The 15,784-nt window shown below is 50.6% G+C and overlaps 1 long non-coding RNA gene across 1 annotated transcript; it reads right to left on the minus strand.

The window, feature by feature from the left end:
• Positions 1-12,493: 12,493 nt before the first annotated feature.
• LOC139045533 (uncharacterized) lies at positions 12,494-15,609 on the minus strand. The gene is made up of 3 exons (XR_011504049.1): positions 15,404-15,609; positions 13,947-14,192; positions 12,494-13,272 (listed from the first exon to the last, which is right to left on the minus strand). It is a non-coding gene; the product is annotated as an uncharacterized lncRNA (long non-coding RNA).
• Between the last annotated feature and the right edge of the window lie 175 nt (positions 15,610-15,784).

Consider the following 15,784-nt stretch of genomic DNA (forward strand, 5'->3'; position numbering starts at 1 on the left):
CCACAGTTACCTCCTCTGTCAAGTGGGGATAATCTGGTGCCTGTTTCCTAGGCTTGTCATGGAGATGAAAAAATGTGAAGTGCTTAGTGCAGAGCCTGGGGCATGTATTGATGACTGATCAATGAATTGTGTATATTGATATGCTGCTGGGATGCATTTATTCAACCAAGTCTGATGGATCTCTGAGGACATAAATAAAGATGAGTGAGGCCCAACCTCACCCTCAAAGATAGAATATTTAGTGAACTATTGTGAACCTGGACGTGTACATGAATTATGTACGCCTACATATATCATATTTCATCAGCGATAAAATGTATTTTTCGTATTTTAAAATCTCTAAATTTGGAAAACTTTTCCTTTCTTGGTGGTAAATGAAATAATGGTGTGGCTTATGATCAGTGGAATCTGAGATTTGGTGAAAAACCATATAAGCATAAAGACAGAACCGTCAGCTCGCCACCACAGTCCAGGCCCTGCACAGACTCCTAGAACCAGAATCTCAGTACAGGGCGCTCAGGATGCCGTCTCTCCTCAGATATGTTGGCTCCCCGACTGCCTTTGGGAGACAGGAGTGGGAGGGGGCCTTTGGGGTGACTGGACTGGTCACCTTCTTAGTGTCTGAGGGCTGGGCGGTACCCAAACTCCAGTGCATGAACAAGTCGTGTTTCGAATGCAGGTCCTTGGACCCTGCCCCAGACGATCTGGCTGGGTAGGTCTGGGGCTGGAGCCCCAGTTGATTCAGCCAGCCCTAGGCCCTCCCTGGTGTGGGGATTCTCTGCTTGTGGGGGTCGTCTCAGTCGTGGGTTCAGGAAACGATCTTTCCTTGACACCAGGACACCTGAGTTTGCTTCCAGAGGCTACTGGTCCAGGAGTGGGCTAAAGCTGGCTCATCCTGGCTAGTGTGAAATCAACCATGGGGGCAGTATTTACACCACAGCAATTGGTAAACCCTGCAAGTCAAGGCTTCTTTTTTTTCTTCAGAGAATCAGTTCACCAGCACACCACTGTGACTTCTTAGCCGGGTGACATCGAGGAAGGATGTCACTGAAAATCACTCTGAGTCTCTGTCTTTCCGTCTGAAAGGGGACAATTCTATTTCTCACCTCATAGAGCTGTGGTGGATAAAAGAGTCTTCACGAGAAAGCATCTAGCCCAGTGCTAGGCTCTATCAATTTGCAGTTTATTTTTGTTTGCTTCAGAAGTTTCCTACAATGTTTTCTCCTTGGGAACTTGCCAGGAAGAGAATGAAATGAAATGAACATTCGTCATGATACCATTCAAGTCTCCATGTGGATAATTAGCCTTTAACAATAAGGACAATAGTAATGAACTTTGTGTAACCTTTTACAGTTTAAAAACTGTATTCAGTGCGGCGTAACTTCACGTGGCAGCCACTGCTCTCCCCATTTTTTCAGATGAGGAAACCAAGACTCAGAGAAGTTAAGGGACTTGCTCTGTGTCATGTGACTTGGAAGCGAGGCAGGGACCACAACTTTTGATGTTGTTTTCTTTCTCCCCATCTCATCACAGCAGAGCCTGTGTGAAGAGTCCTGGGTGGGCGAATGGTGTTAAAACAAACCTGCAAGCCGCACAGGTTCCTGCCCAAAGCTTAAAGTTCAGTTGGAAAACTTAAACACCCATAAGGGGAGTCCTTGGGGATGATGACCAAGCAAAGTAGCACAGGGTGCCATCAGCAGATGGTTTGGTGAATTCGTTAACACGGACACGTGGAGGCCAGTGCAAGATCATCTCAGACACTTCAAGCTAACAGCCCTGCACTGATGCTCCCCTTGACCACGCTGCTTGCCGTGCCTCCCTTGTTTGCAGGGGAAGCAGAGCTCAGGGCGGGGGCAGCATTGCTGTCTCTTTCCCTTGGCTGCTCCTAGGCTCTCGGTTTTCTCCAAGACAAACACTGAATTCTTGAAAGCTGAGACCGTCCACCCTGGGTGTGAATGCGGATGGTGATTTAGTCTTTGGTTTCTCAAGTATGAACTTTATTGCCCAAGCTGCTTATTGACTTACGAGCTGATTAAAAGGAAGGAAAAAAAACCCCTCCCAGTTAAAGACGCACACTAGACCTTTCCAAAGTTTAAGTAAAGTTGAAATTCAGCAGCCGTTTGGCTGCGGTTAAGGAAAGGGAGTTTGAACCAAACTCAGCCTTCGAATTAAGAAGGTGTTAAAGGGTCCAGCCTTGAAGCTCCAAGGAGTACAATGTCTTCCCTTAAAAAGATATTTCAAAGTTGATTCCCTCAAGCTTGGGTTTTGCTGAAAAGATAGAAGCAATTATTTGAATAGTTCAAAAATCCAGAAGAGACCTGACCACTAGTTTCTGGAGAGGGTGCTGCATGATGATCACGATCAGCCGTCCTGATCATGTCACCCACAGGCCACCTGGGCCCACAAGCCCTCAGGGGCTCCGAGCTCTCATCTCTCAGTGAAGGGGTGGCTTTTCAGGGCCTCACATGGAGGGCTGGGGCTGAAACTTGCACAGATGTGTTTGGCCAGCACAGAGTTTTGACTTTCCTTCCTTCCTTTCCCTTCCCCAAGTGTGTGTGCCGGCAGGAGGGGCGTGCCACTACAATTCATAATTCCCACTGTTTCCTGATTTTTATACCCATGTCGCACACCCACAGAATAGGAGCCTGTTAAGGACTCTTTCAGCTTTAAAGATTCTATGATTAAGATATTTATGATTCATCCACATTTTGAAATACTAAAATCACTTGTTTGAAAAATATTTGTTGGTATGGGAAAATATTCACAATGTAATGCTATGTATAATAATAAGAATGCTGATACTGGAAAGTCATGTATGAAAATATGAACCGTGGGAATCTCGCTGACTTGTGTTTTTTATCTTTCTGCATCACATGACGTCATAATTATTAGTTTCTATCTGACGCCTGGGTGAACTGTAAGCTTTCTGAGTGCAGGGTCTGTGTCTCACATATTTCTTTTTTTTTTTTTTCTGAGGAAGATTAGCCCTGAGCTAACTACTGCCAGTCCACCTCTTTTTTGCTGAGGAAGCCTGGCCCAGAGCTAACATCAGTGCCCATCTTCCTCTACTTTATACATGGGACGCCTACCACAGCATGGCGTGCCAAGTGGTGCCATGTCTGCACCTGGGATCCAAACCGGTGAACCCCAGGCCACCAAGAAGTGGAACGTGTGAACTTAACTGCTGTGCCACTGGGCCAGCCCCTCATGTATTTCTTGATTTTTCATAGTGCCAAGAACCAGGTCAGGTATATAGAAGGCACTAGATAAATAGCTGTTGAGTGAATTAGTGAGTATTTTTCTGACTTGCATGAGTGGTTGCACAATGAGCATATATTACTTCTATCATCATTGAAGGATAGGGAGAGCAATAAATGTTAATATAAAAAAGTAAGCTGTAGTCTGATGAAAATTCATATCCTTACATGTTTTTACTAGAAAATAAACAACAATATCAACAACCCACAGAAGTTTGAATATTGTATAAGTGACCAAACGTCGAACAGGGCTTATGCTGTAGCGTCAGTTTAGGAGGAGACACGGTCAAGTCCACGGACCCTCCCCGAGCCATGAGGAGTCTCCATGAGCACGTGGAATCTTCCTCAGAGTCAACGTGGAACCCTGAGCACCCCTGAGAACCTGGACCACCTCTGGGCTGATCTGGCTGGCAGTGGGGGTGGGGGGCTAGATTCTAAACTGGGTAAGCGTTTGGGACTTAGATATTCAACTGAACTAGACTTTTTTTTTTTTTAAGGAAGATTAGCCCTGAGCTAACATCTGCTGCCAATCCTCCTCTTTTTGCTGAGGAAGACTGGCCCTGAGCTAACATCCGTGCCCATCTTCCTCTACTTTACACGTGGGACTTCTACCACAGCATGGCTTACCAAGCAGTGCCACGTCCACACCCAGGATCTGAACCGGCGAACCCTGGGCCGGCACACTTAACCGCTGTGCTACTGGGCCGGCCCTGAACTAGACTTTTTATTATAGAATATGGGATTATTTATTAATACCCAAAAGTAACCAGAAAGCTATGGAATCTGCCTGTGGTTTCATGGGAAGAACACGAGTTGCTGGACGGCTGTTCTGAGCCTTGGCTTGCATCTTCCTGAGGCCGTTCATCAAACGAACGGATTCCACTTGTTAAGTGATAAGAACTGCTGCATCCTCGAAGGAGCCTTGTTGGCTCCTGTGTCCCTGCTTCCTACTAGCCCACTGCCCAGCGCAGTCCAGTTGCTGCTCCTTACATGCCCTAGGCGGTCGGCAAATGTTTGCGGATGGAACGAAAGCGGATCCTTGGATCTGCTGCACTCGGGACATTTGCTGAAGGGCAGAGGAGGGAGAAAGCAGGACCAAGAGGACGCATGCATGTGTGACGACAGCATGGGGGAGGCAATGGTCACGTGCATTGGTGGGAGCCCCAAAACAGATTCAGTCTCTGGGCTCAGATCGGGTGCAGCTGCCACTCCTCAAGGTAACACATCCTGCACCCGGGGCTCCTCCCAGGGTCTCTATTGCCTGTGTGGTATGAGGGTCAGCAATATGGCTTCATGTAAATGAGCCTGGACAGAAACTGTGTCCCATTCCTGGTTCCGCCCACCAGCTTGCACTTGCTAAAAGCTTGCTGTTTGATTCATTGATTGGCAGGGCGGGCAAGCTCTCAACCTTGGCTGTACATCAGAGTCACCTGGGCAGTTTTTAAAGCTTCCAATGGTCAGGCTCCACTGGACCAATTGCATCAGAACATCTGGGGGTGGGACCTGGGCGACAGGACCTTTTAAGGCCCCCCCCATCGTCACCCCCACGGTTGATATCTACCAGCAGCCAAGGTTTGGAGCCAGGGGTACACCTGAACCCTGGCCCTTCCTGCTGCCTACCCTGGGCCTGGCTGACCCCTGAGTGATCCCTGGAACACGGTCCTGGGGTTTAATGAGCTGGCGTGGCAGGGAGGCTGCCTCTGGTTGTGCCTCTGGATGTAACCATGGTCACCAGCAGTGCGGGCTCATTGCTCACAAGTGTGATTTACGACGCAAAAATTTCTCTCTTCATAAAAATGTCCTATGTTCCCGTCACGAAGGGTAATTGAGCCTTTTAGCTTCTGTGTCACAGTCTTCACCCATTTCCTCACGTGCAGGGTGGTATTGCCCATAGGGAATTAAGTCATAGTGTCGGTCAGTGAGTAACAGGCTATGAAACGGACGTCCAGGCCAGGTGACTCAGCCAGGACTCAAGTTCCCGGAGGGCAGCTCTTCCCGTCCCAGTCCCTCAGCTCACCCAGACTGTACCTAGTGGGGCAGCATGGAAGGAAAACTTTGGAATGGCTTTGGGTCCTCGTCTGTGAAAGAGGGTGACTGTATTTACTTCTTGGGGTCCCTGTGAGAGTTCAAGGAGGTCATGAGTGTGGAAGATGTGGTGCCGAGGGGGCAATGGGTCATTTGAGCCCCATGACCACTGCTCCCTTTTCCATTGTCCCCCCCCTTTCCCCACTGGACCCCAAACACACGCGCGGACACGATTTTATTTGCAGCAGGAGCTACTCTGAGTAAATGCTCATGAACTGAATTCCAAACAGCTGAAGTAGGGCCTGCGCTAACACTGTTGGAGGATTTCAGGCCCATTCCCTTTGCCTGCCAAGAGGCCCTTGTCCTCTCTTCAGGGCACACAGTCCAAATGAAGGGCTCTCTGCATACCTGAGATGGGAGCCCCCAGAGTGACTGCATGGTCCTCGTAACCTCCTAGGTTGCCTTCTCGCCTCATCTACAACCCCATGTGGTAGTTAGACCTGGGAATAAAATACATATCATTCTTCCCACTGACAGATGAGGAAAGGGGGCTCAGAGAAGCTAAGCTGGTTCCTCTGTTCTCACCATTTTCCTAGCTCTGCGCCCAGTGGATGACCCTCTGCCCCCAGGCCCTCTGCACTTGGGGAAGTTCTCCTGGGAGCAGAGTCTTGGAGAGAGAGAACTCTGGCATTGGGATCCTCCCTCCCCAGGGTCAGGGTACAGAGCTCAGAACTCCTAGGACTGGAGATGGGGGAGCAGGGTCCCCAGGAAGAGAGAAGACGAGGCGTGAGGAGCTGGGGTTGGTCCAGACTGGGTCCACCGCTCCAGTGCAGCAAAAACACCAATTCACCTGTAAAAAAATGACCAATTGTTGACAAACCCGTGGGTTTTGTCTTCTGGAAAGAGCGCTAGAGAGGAGCCAGAGACGCCTGTATTGCAACTTCAGGTCTGCAACTATTCCCGTGGTGGTCTCAGGAGACGCAGCAGGAGTGTTGGGGAGAGTGTGTGAGAGGTAGTCAGGGACACAATCCTGCCTCTCCCGCTTACCAGCCAGGTGATCTTGGGCCCAGTTACCTAGACTCTCGTGCCTCAGGGTTGCCATCTGTAAAGTGTGATAATAGTAACTATCTCAATGGGCTGTTATGAGGATTAATTGAGTTAATACATAAAAAGCACTTGGAAAGTTTCTGTCAGAGCAAACACCATGTGTGTGTCTGCTACCCTCCTGATGTCTATGAAGGGGCAGGCACATGGCAGGTACTCTGTGCTCAGTGAATCTGAATTTATCGGTCCTTTTCCAGAGAGCAGAGGACAGCGGAGCCCTCTGACTCTAGATGCCCCTCCCACAGTTCCACTTTCCACATCCGTGACCCAGCTCTGCATGGTGGAGGGGGGCGGCAACGTTCAGGCAGCCCAAACCAGGGCTCAGGTTTAATTTGATCAGGTATCGAGGACATTCTGCGCCTGCATTTTGTTTGTTTGTTTGTTTGGTGGTGTTCGGCTAATCTGATATGGATGCAATACTGTATTATTTCCTTTTTAATTTGCATTTCCCAGAATTCCGGTTCTAACTCCACCTCTGTATTTACTTCACGTCCCTTCTAACCTCAACCCAGAGGCACACGTGAGTTTGACTAGCATGTGACGAGCCTTACAGGTCACAAAGCACCCTCAGACACAAGAGCTACTGCAGTCCTCCGGACCAGGAGCGGAGTTCGGTCATTGTCCTACTCCAGGGACATGGGAAGTGAGGCTAAAGACGTTAAATGATGGCTGAGATGCAAGTGTCCTTGAAGACGGATCTTCTAAGGTCCCAGCCTGTACCATTCTTTCCACCGAGACACCCGTGCACCTGATTTTTAACAGTCCACAAAGTTGCACATCGTATGTTCTTTTCCTACTCAATGTTATTTCAGAAATACGGTTCCCTTTTTTTCACTGTCATTCTGGTTATCCTTTGAATGGCTGCATAATATAACATTTTACCATAATTTACTCATCAGCCTCAGGTCATTGCTCATTTAGGACATTCTGGTCTCGCTGTATGAGAAGCAAGGCTACTGTCATCTTTTGGGGTCAGACCACTTTTATTCCTCTGAATTATTTTTGTACAGCGAATTCACAAGAATGGGATTAAGGACTCAATGAGTATGAACATCTTGATGACTCTTGATTCACCTTGGTATTATTGACCTCTAAAAGAACCAGAACTATTTACTCATTATCTATCCATGTATGCATTCATTGCTTTGTTTAGCCAGTGAGCCACCCATCCGTCCATCCATGCACCCATCTACCCATCCATCCACCTATCCACCCACCCATCCACCCACCCATCCACCCATCCACCCATCCACACATCCATCCACGCATCCATCCCATCCATCCGTCCATCCATCCATCCATCTATCCATCCATCCAATGTATACTTCATTTCCTCTGAGCCTTAAATACATTGCAGAAGTCCCAGAGAGACTGTGTGTTCTGGTGGATTGGTGGATGTGGGTATAGTGGAGGAAGTTTCCGCCCCACCCTCCATTCTATCCCCAAGTTTCTACCCTTTTCTTAGACCAGCCTCTGCTGCTCCTCTGGCTCCCCCTGAGCAACACGTTCCCAGGCTCTGTCCCCCTCGCCACCCACCCCCCCCCCCCCCCCGACTGCCCTCAGCTGACTCCCTCCTTGATGCTGGAAGTCCTGGCTCCCTCGGCTTCCCTGTGCTTATTTTGGAAGGCCTGGCCGTTTAACTGCAGCCGCTGGAGTCATTTGGTTCCAGCTGTTTCCCCAGGGCCTGGCTGGTCGAGGGTCTGTGCCGGAGACAGTCAGCCTGAGTCAGGGGAGGTCAGGTCCCTGGGGGAGAGAGAGGCCAGCAGTAGCTCTGGGACATCCTCAAAGGCCAGTGGCCTGTTGTGGGAGACTTGAATGTGGGTGAGCTTGGCCCCAGCCTCCCCATGGAAGGTCACAAGATGCTTCTGAGATGCTCTGCTCCCTCCTGCCTGCAGCCTGTGGCACACCAACCCCAGGCTGTCACAGTGTGTGTGTGTGTGTGTGTGTGTGTGTGTGTGTGTGTGTTTGGGGACGTTAGGAAACACTGGAGGGGATTCTTTTTTTTCTCCAAGAGAATCTTGACAATGAGTTTTTTTTAAAGTTAAAAAACCCTCTGTTTATTAAGTAAGTAAAATATTGCTGTGGTTGAAAGTACAGATAACCAATAAAAACAATTCTCTCAAATCTTACATCTAGCAGTGTGTGCGCTAACATAGGGTGTGCACCCTTTGAAGGGGACCAGTGTGGTGCAGGGGCTTGGCCGGGTCAAGGATGGGATGAGGCTGGAAGGTGTGGGTTAGAGCCAGATTGTGCTGTGTCTCCAGGAGCCATAAGGAGAGAGAGCGCAGGCCTTGTCCTCAGACCTGGGGTCAGAGCTTGACTCTGGCCATTTCCTGGCTGTGTGATCTTGGAGAAGTCACCCAACTTCTCTGAACCTTCACTGGCTCATCTGTCAAATGGGAACAATAATATCTACCTTGTGGGATTAAATGAGAATGAGTGTGCCTCATGCCTGGCACGTGGTAGGAGCTGTTCCATAGGTGTCAGTTCTCCCCAGCGAGTTTGGCTTTTCTCCTGTGAAGCCCTATTGTAAGCAGGGGAGGGAAAAATCTATTTCTTATGACAGATTGAAACCCATTTGCAGGATCCTAGGACCTCGCGCCGCTGAGGGGTGAGGGCATGTGCGCTCCTGTAGGCTGCTGGAGAGCAGCGAGTTTGGTTGGTACAATCTTTTCTTGGGGAGCAGTTAGGTGCCAGGCATCAAAAAATCTTAAAAACCCCAGTGCCTCCCCTTTAGCCGAGCAATGCCACTGTGAGGAACTCATCCGAGGGAGAGAATAGGTCAAGACGCGTGGACAGCGGTATTCATGTGTACTGTTCTGTTCAATGTAAAAATGACAAATAAGTAAATGTCCAACAACAGGGCATGTGTATCTAACTCTGACATTCTTACAGTGGAAACACTGCCAGCAACTAATGAAGCTTTAGATCTAGGTTTATTAATGTGAAAAAAATGTTGGTAACATACTGTTGAATGAAAATAACAGGTTACAAAAGACAGGATGTACAGTTTGATTTCACATTGGTAAAAACGTATCTATTTGTTTAGAAAGTGTTGGGGAGATTTCTAAGGCTCTCGTCCTGCGTTTAAGACACCCTCGATTCCTTAAGCTGAGCTCCCTGAAGCCAGCCCCAGGGGGCGTTAGTAACTGGTAGCCAAACATCATAACCCAGCCAGAAGCAAGCCCTGCTGCTTGCAGGGTTCGTGTTCTCAAGGATGCTCCCACAGAGAACAGATGCCTCCTGCCTCAGTTTCCCCAGGATAGGGTCAGGGGACACATCTGAAGGAGACCAGCTGCTCTCCACCCCATAAACCGAGGGGATTCAGGCTTCCACAGAGGCAGGAGACACCAAGGTTAAACCTGGCTCTTTTCACTAACCCTGTAGGGAACAGAGAGGTCAAGGTCAACGCTGGCCTTGGGACATCAGCTCAGCAGTGTTTACGCAGCACCCGTTGCGTGAGACACACTGTGCTTGGTGTACAAACAAGCCACAGCTCCTTTGAGGAGGTTGGGACACAAAATCCCACCTCAGTGTGACTGGTGAGAAGACAGGGGGTGACCCAGAGGAGGAAGGGGTGCCCTGCATCAGGAAGTAGGGAAAGGAGGTAACCCCTGGGCTGGTCCTGTGGGACGAGGACAGAGTGTAGGTGGGCACGTGTGGGACCAGGGGAGTAGCAGGTGTGGGGAGAGGCCCAGAAGGGCTGTGTGCTTCAGGAAGCCTCTTCCCTCTCGGCTCCTCTGGGCATCTGCTTCCTTCTTCTCTCTCCTGCAGCCGCTTTCTCTGCTCTCCAGCCCAGAGTGGGGAAAACAGCCACCCAGAGCCCCAGCACTATATGGCTTCTGGTCAGGGGAACAGTTGGACCGAGGCTGGAATCTTAGTCCCAATTCCCATTTCCCAGTCCTGTGTCCCCTCGTGGTCTTGTAAACTGTGTCTGGGTGTGGGGGCAGGGGACAAGGTCGGACAAGGTCAACAAGTGGTGGGTGGAGGGCAGTTGGTTCCCAGGCAGAGGGAGTGGGATGGATGCAGAGCTGAGCAGATGGGGCCTACATTCCCACCGCACCTGGAAGGGAGGGGCTCCGCGGCTGACGCCTGTGCAGTCCACGGCCCTCTTATCTCTAAGACACAAGCTTGTGAAGGCTAGTCACTTTTTTCTTTTTTAAAAAATTTATTTTATTGAAGTCATACTGATTTATAACATTGTGTAATTTAAGGTGTACATTATTATACATCAGTTTCTGTATAGACTGCATCGTGCTCACCCCCAATAATCCAGTTTTTATCTGTCACCATACCTGTCTACCCCTTTACCCCTTTCACCTTCCCCCCACCCCCTTCCACTTTGGTAACCACTAATATAAGGAGGACAGTCATTTTTACCCCAAATGTGTTGGGAAACAGTAATTTTCAAGGCACGTGCTGCCCCACGTGCACTCAAGGGGGTCCAAGCACTCACGTCCACACACGCACGCACACACGTAGACTCATACCCGGAGCGAGACAGAAAAGTCAGCTTCTCCTGCAGCCTGACTGCTTCCTGCTCGGGCCATCAGCACAAACAATGCGGTGACTCATCACCTGTGACTCACGCCGCTGCGGGGCCTCAGATCCTGCCTGCAAAGGGCGAATGTCTCCTTATTCGCCCTTTATGTCCTCAGAGATGGAGGGTCCCCCAGCCTGGCCTCCACCTTCAGCCCAGGTGAGCCTGGAGGGGAGCAGCTCGGTAATTTAGAAGGTGGGGGAGTGTCCCAGAGAAGATCACCTGATCTGTGCCGTGGGGGCTGTTACTGTACAAAAGGATTTACGGAAGATGTATTTCAACACAGCGTTCCCCACTGGGCATTCAGAATAGGGTATGATTTCCCAAAAACCCATTTCCTTGGCATCTTTTCAGGAATCTGTTGATTGTGCAAAGTGAGGTTGGAGTGTTGGGAGTGAGGAATATCCTGGTGGCGGGGGGAGCAGAAATTTCCAGTTGAAAAGTCAGAGAAGATCTTGGATTGTAGGGGCCACTTCCTACCACCACCTCCAACACAGTCACATCACTGATTCCCTGATATCATCTGTTCCCTCCTCTGCTCCTCCCTTACCTTCCTCCTCACCTGGCCCCGGGCTCAGGGCTGGAGGCTGCTGGGAGAGGCTGCTCTGGTGCTTGTGGGCAGCTTGATTCCCTTCAGCTGTGCCTGAGCACATTGCTCCAGAGGATCAAATTCCTCCCTGCCACCAGGGTTTGTCAAGCGTTCGCTGTGGGCCCTGCGATGTTCGAGGGTAATGCGGGGATGCAAGAGGCTGGCCGTTTAGCCAAGAGCCAAGAGTCACACGTGGGGTGCCTAGAGAAGGGAGGCTTTAAATTCTCATCCTGGAGTGGAGGTGTGGAGAAAGACTGGCAATTGAGGGCCAGGCTTCAATTTAGAAAAGACGTTGCAGCATTCTAGAGCAGGTTCCACAGTTTCTGGGCAGCTAGATACCCAAGTATGAGGTTAGTAGCCACCTATGGTTCTGGGGGATGGTGTGTCTGGGTATTCTGATCCATCTGGGCCTGGGCTCCAGTCCTGTGGGCACATGGAGCTGTGTCACCTTCTGCCATGGTCATAGAGACAAAGAGCCTGGTAGTCGCTTGACGAAGTGGTGGTGTTGGCTGCAGTGGGGGGGTGGCAGTGCCTAAATTTGCATACTAAGCCTGTGGCTCTAGGAGAATTAAGATCTGCTCTTGAACGATCTGCTCTCTCTGAGGATTTAAGTTACTGAAACAAATCAGGGTGTACCAGGTACTACTGGGACTGAGACCCAGGGGCATGGAAGGTCTTCAACATCTCTGAGATAACATTTGGAGGGTAAAAGGAGATGAAAGCAGGTCTGGCCCTGTGGCATAGTGGTTAAGTTTGGTGCACTCCACTTTGGCAGTCCAGGTTCACAGGTTTGGCCCCGGGCATGGAGCTACATCACTCATCAGCCATGCTGTGCTGGTGACCCACATATAAAGTGGAAGAATATTGGTACAGACATTGGCTCAGGGCTAATCTTCCTCAAGAAAAAAAGAGGAAGATTGGCAATAGAAGTTAGTTCAGAGCTAATTTTCCTCAGCAAAAAAAAAAAAAAAAAAGGAGATGAAAGCAGTGGGCTTGCCCAGTTGACCAAGAGGTAGGAGGATGCTCTAGGCTGGTGTCTACCTAATTAAAGAATTTCAGAACTGGGAGTTGAAGTCCAGCCTGGCATGAAGCCCATGGCCTACTGTGACTCTGGGAAATGTCTCCTATGTAACCTTGAGGACCCACTGCCCAGCCAGTGGCTTTGGTGAGCACAACCCTCAGCAGAGGTAAGGATCAAAAGTTTTTATAATTTGAATGAAAATTATAAGGACTATGAATTTATTCTGTGTCTCAAACTGGTCAAGTGGGACATCCTTGTTGCTCACACCGTGTATCAGTTAGGATGGGCTAGATTATGCAACAGTAACAAACAGCTCTAAACATTGCAGTGGTTTAAAACAACAAAGTTTTAATTTTTGCTCACAATTACACATCATCACAGATCTGCAGGGGCTCAGTCTGTTGCAGTCAGGGACCCAGGCAGCCATTATTGGGAGCTTAGATAGTTGTCATGGAAAAGTACATACTGACTTTAAAACTATCTTCCTGGAAGTGACACTCACCATTTCCACTCACATGGCCAGTCACGTGGCCCCACCTGAATTCAGGTGGGCGGGGATGTACACCTCTTCCAAGTGTCCAGAAGGAGAGAGAGCCAGAGCTTTTGTGATCGGTCCCAATGATGTCCACACACAACTGGAGGACGTGGCATGTGGCAGCTTTCTGGTACAAACTTTATTTGCCCCAGGAATTCTGAGAAGGGAGGCAGCACCACGGCAAGATTCAGGGAAGTCTTCCTGGAGGAGGTGAGATCTGAGGTTAGACTTGGAGGACAGCCAGCTTCAGAGGTACTGAGCTGGACTGAAGGAGGATGAGATCAGAGGGAACAGCCCAAGACAGCAGGTTGGGAAGGAGACGGTCCTGTACCAATGCCTCCTTCCAGCCCTGGGCTCTCCAAGCTCCAGGACTCACAGAGGGGAGGGAAGAAAGAAGGGCTGGGGTCAAGCAGAGACGAAAATTCTGGCGGCTGCCAACCAGATCAGGAGAGGAGACAGGGCGGAGTCCCCTCTGCCCTCGTCCTCAGCTGCAGGCTCGGCACCTGCCGTTGCATGAGCCCTCGCCTCCCACACCCACGCTCGCCTCCAGGCACAGGGGAGTTGCCTCTTCAAAGAGGGGGTGTCTGGCCAGATCTGTGGCTGTGCTGTCGGTACATTATTGACTCTCCTCCAGCCAATGGGCCCCAGGGCCCCACAGTCAGGCCATCCTCAGAACCAAATAAAGGTACTCATCTGAGAGAAAGAGTCAGGAGGCAATGAGTCCTTCGTTGCTCTGCTAGTCAGTCAGTTAGAAAAAGCAGCCTCTGAGGGGCTCCCGTATAATTCTCTGGAGTGAGCAGTGTAAGGAGTCTGGAGAGATGGGGAGACAGGGCCTTGCTTGGGGATGTCCCATTTGGAGGAGCTGCCAGTCTTACCTTTGAGACAGCCATGAGCAACGCCTTCAGGCCTCTCAGGTCTGAAAGGGAAGATGGAAATTCTCCCCTTCCTGTTGCCCATCCTTCGTAGCAATTAGTTCACACTCAACACAGGAGCCCAAGGTGGACAGAGGAGTCTGGAGCTTCGCACTCCTCCCAGGTGGAGCCACTCCCAAGAGAAGCCTTAAATTTGGCCTTATCTGTCAGGTTTTGCAAGGCCTAAATGAGCCCTTTGATGAGAAAGTGCTAAATAACAAAAACAGCATTAATTACAGATCATTTAAAAACCAGGGCCCACAGATTGCTTGTCGTGATGTCAAGGCCCCAGGAGTGGTCCATAGACTGGGCCTCCCCCTGCCCCTGGCGATGGTCAGCCTGTGCCAGACCCTGGGAACAGGAAGTCTCCTGCAGGGCCAGCTTCGGGGGAGAAAACAGGACCACGGGGCAGAGGTGAGGAATAAAGGAGAGGCCGTGGGACCACTGGGCTGGGGGCTGGGGTAGGGCAGGAGGGGGATGGAGAGGAAGCCAGGAACTGGGAAAGAGAAATCGGGTACAGCACCCCTCGGTAAAGGTGATGGAAGGGGCCCAGTAACGTGTCCCAGGAAGCGATGGAACAAAGCTATGGTATCCAGGTAAAAATCTTGTATCTAGAAATCTTGTTGTCTAGAAATTCTTGTATTTCCATGAGGACTGTGGCAGGAGACTGAACTTGCAGTGAAATGTGTGCGTTTCAGATACATAGGGACAAATGAAGAAAAAAAATGGAGAACATGGCAGCCTGAAGCGGAAGGCCAGCCTCCTCAGCCTCAGGACCCTAGGGGCCCCCACCCTCTGCCTGGAGGTGTCTCGCACACCTCCTGGGGGCTGTGGATGTGGCCGTGGGGAAGGTGGGGCTGGGCGGGGAGAGAGGCTGGCCTGCAGAGCAGAAACAGTTCCTGGCATTGGGCAGCGAGGCCCGCCATCTATCTGTGGACCACACACAGGGCCAGGCTTTGTCACACCCCGCCCCCTGTTTCAAGAACTGTCTGTTTACAGCAAAGAGCAATATGATTCTTCCTCAGAGTGGGGCCCATGGTGGGAGAAGGAATAAGACAGCCTCTGCCCCCAAAACTGTCCCCTACCTTATCTGGTCCAATCAGCATGGGACCCACCCCGGGGGTTGACTGGGGGAGGCTGGCTTTGGATCCGGCCAGGAAGGGAGGTGGTCTTCATCCCTGCTCAGACCCCCTTGGGGGCCAAAGATCAGGACTCTAGTGCTCAGGCTTCACAAAGGAGCACTAAGACTAACAGCAATAATAATAGTAATAATAGGAGCTACTCATTGCTGTTGAGCACTTGGCTCTGCTCTAAGTACTCTGAGCTAGAAGTCCTCACTACAACCCTGCTCCTACCCTCCCCACCCTTCACTCCCCATGTTACCGACAGGAAGGCAGGCACTGAGAGGAGAAGGAACTTGCCTGGGGTCACAGGGCAGGAGGAGGAACAGCTGGATTCCAAGGCTGACGGTTAGGCTCCCTCAGGCCTGTGCTCCAACCCCAACAGGAACTGATGGGAGGGAATGTTACCCTTGGAGGACCGGTCCTTACCTCCAGCAGATGCTGCCAAACTCCAGCTGGGCACTGTGCGGGCTATGGGCTGTGCACCGGGCTCAGGAGGCTGGGCAGAGGGATCTCGGGGGTCCAAGGGTCGACAGAGCATGGGCCCGAGGGTGGGGGTGGGAGGAGTTGGGAGTGGGGGCAGGGTTAAACCAACAGCAAACGCAGGCCCATTTGGTCTATAAACAAACATAAGTGAGCCGCAGTGGGGCAGAAACAGTGTCCTGGAGACAGCCCGGCTTT

Source organism: Equus asinus, chromosome 6 (genome assembly GCF_041296235.1).
Source record: "Equus asinus isolate D_3611 breed Donkey chromosome 6, EquAss-T2T_v2, whole genome shotgun sequence".
In the NCBI taxonomy this organism is placed as follows: Eukaryota; Metazoa; Chordata; class Mammalia; order Perissodactyla; family Equidae; genus Equus; species Equus asinus.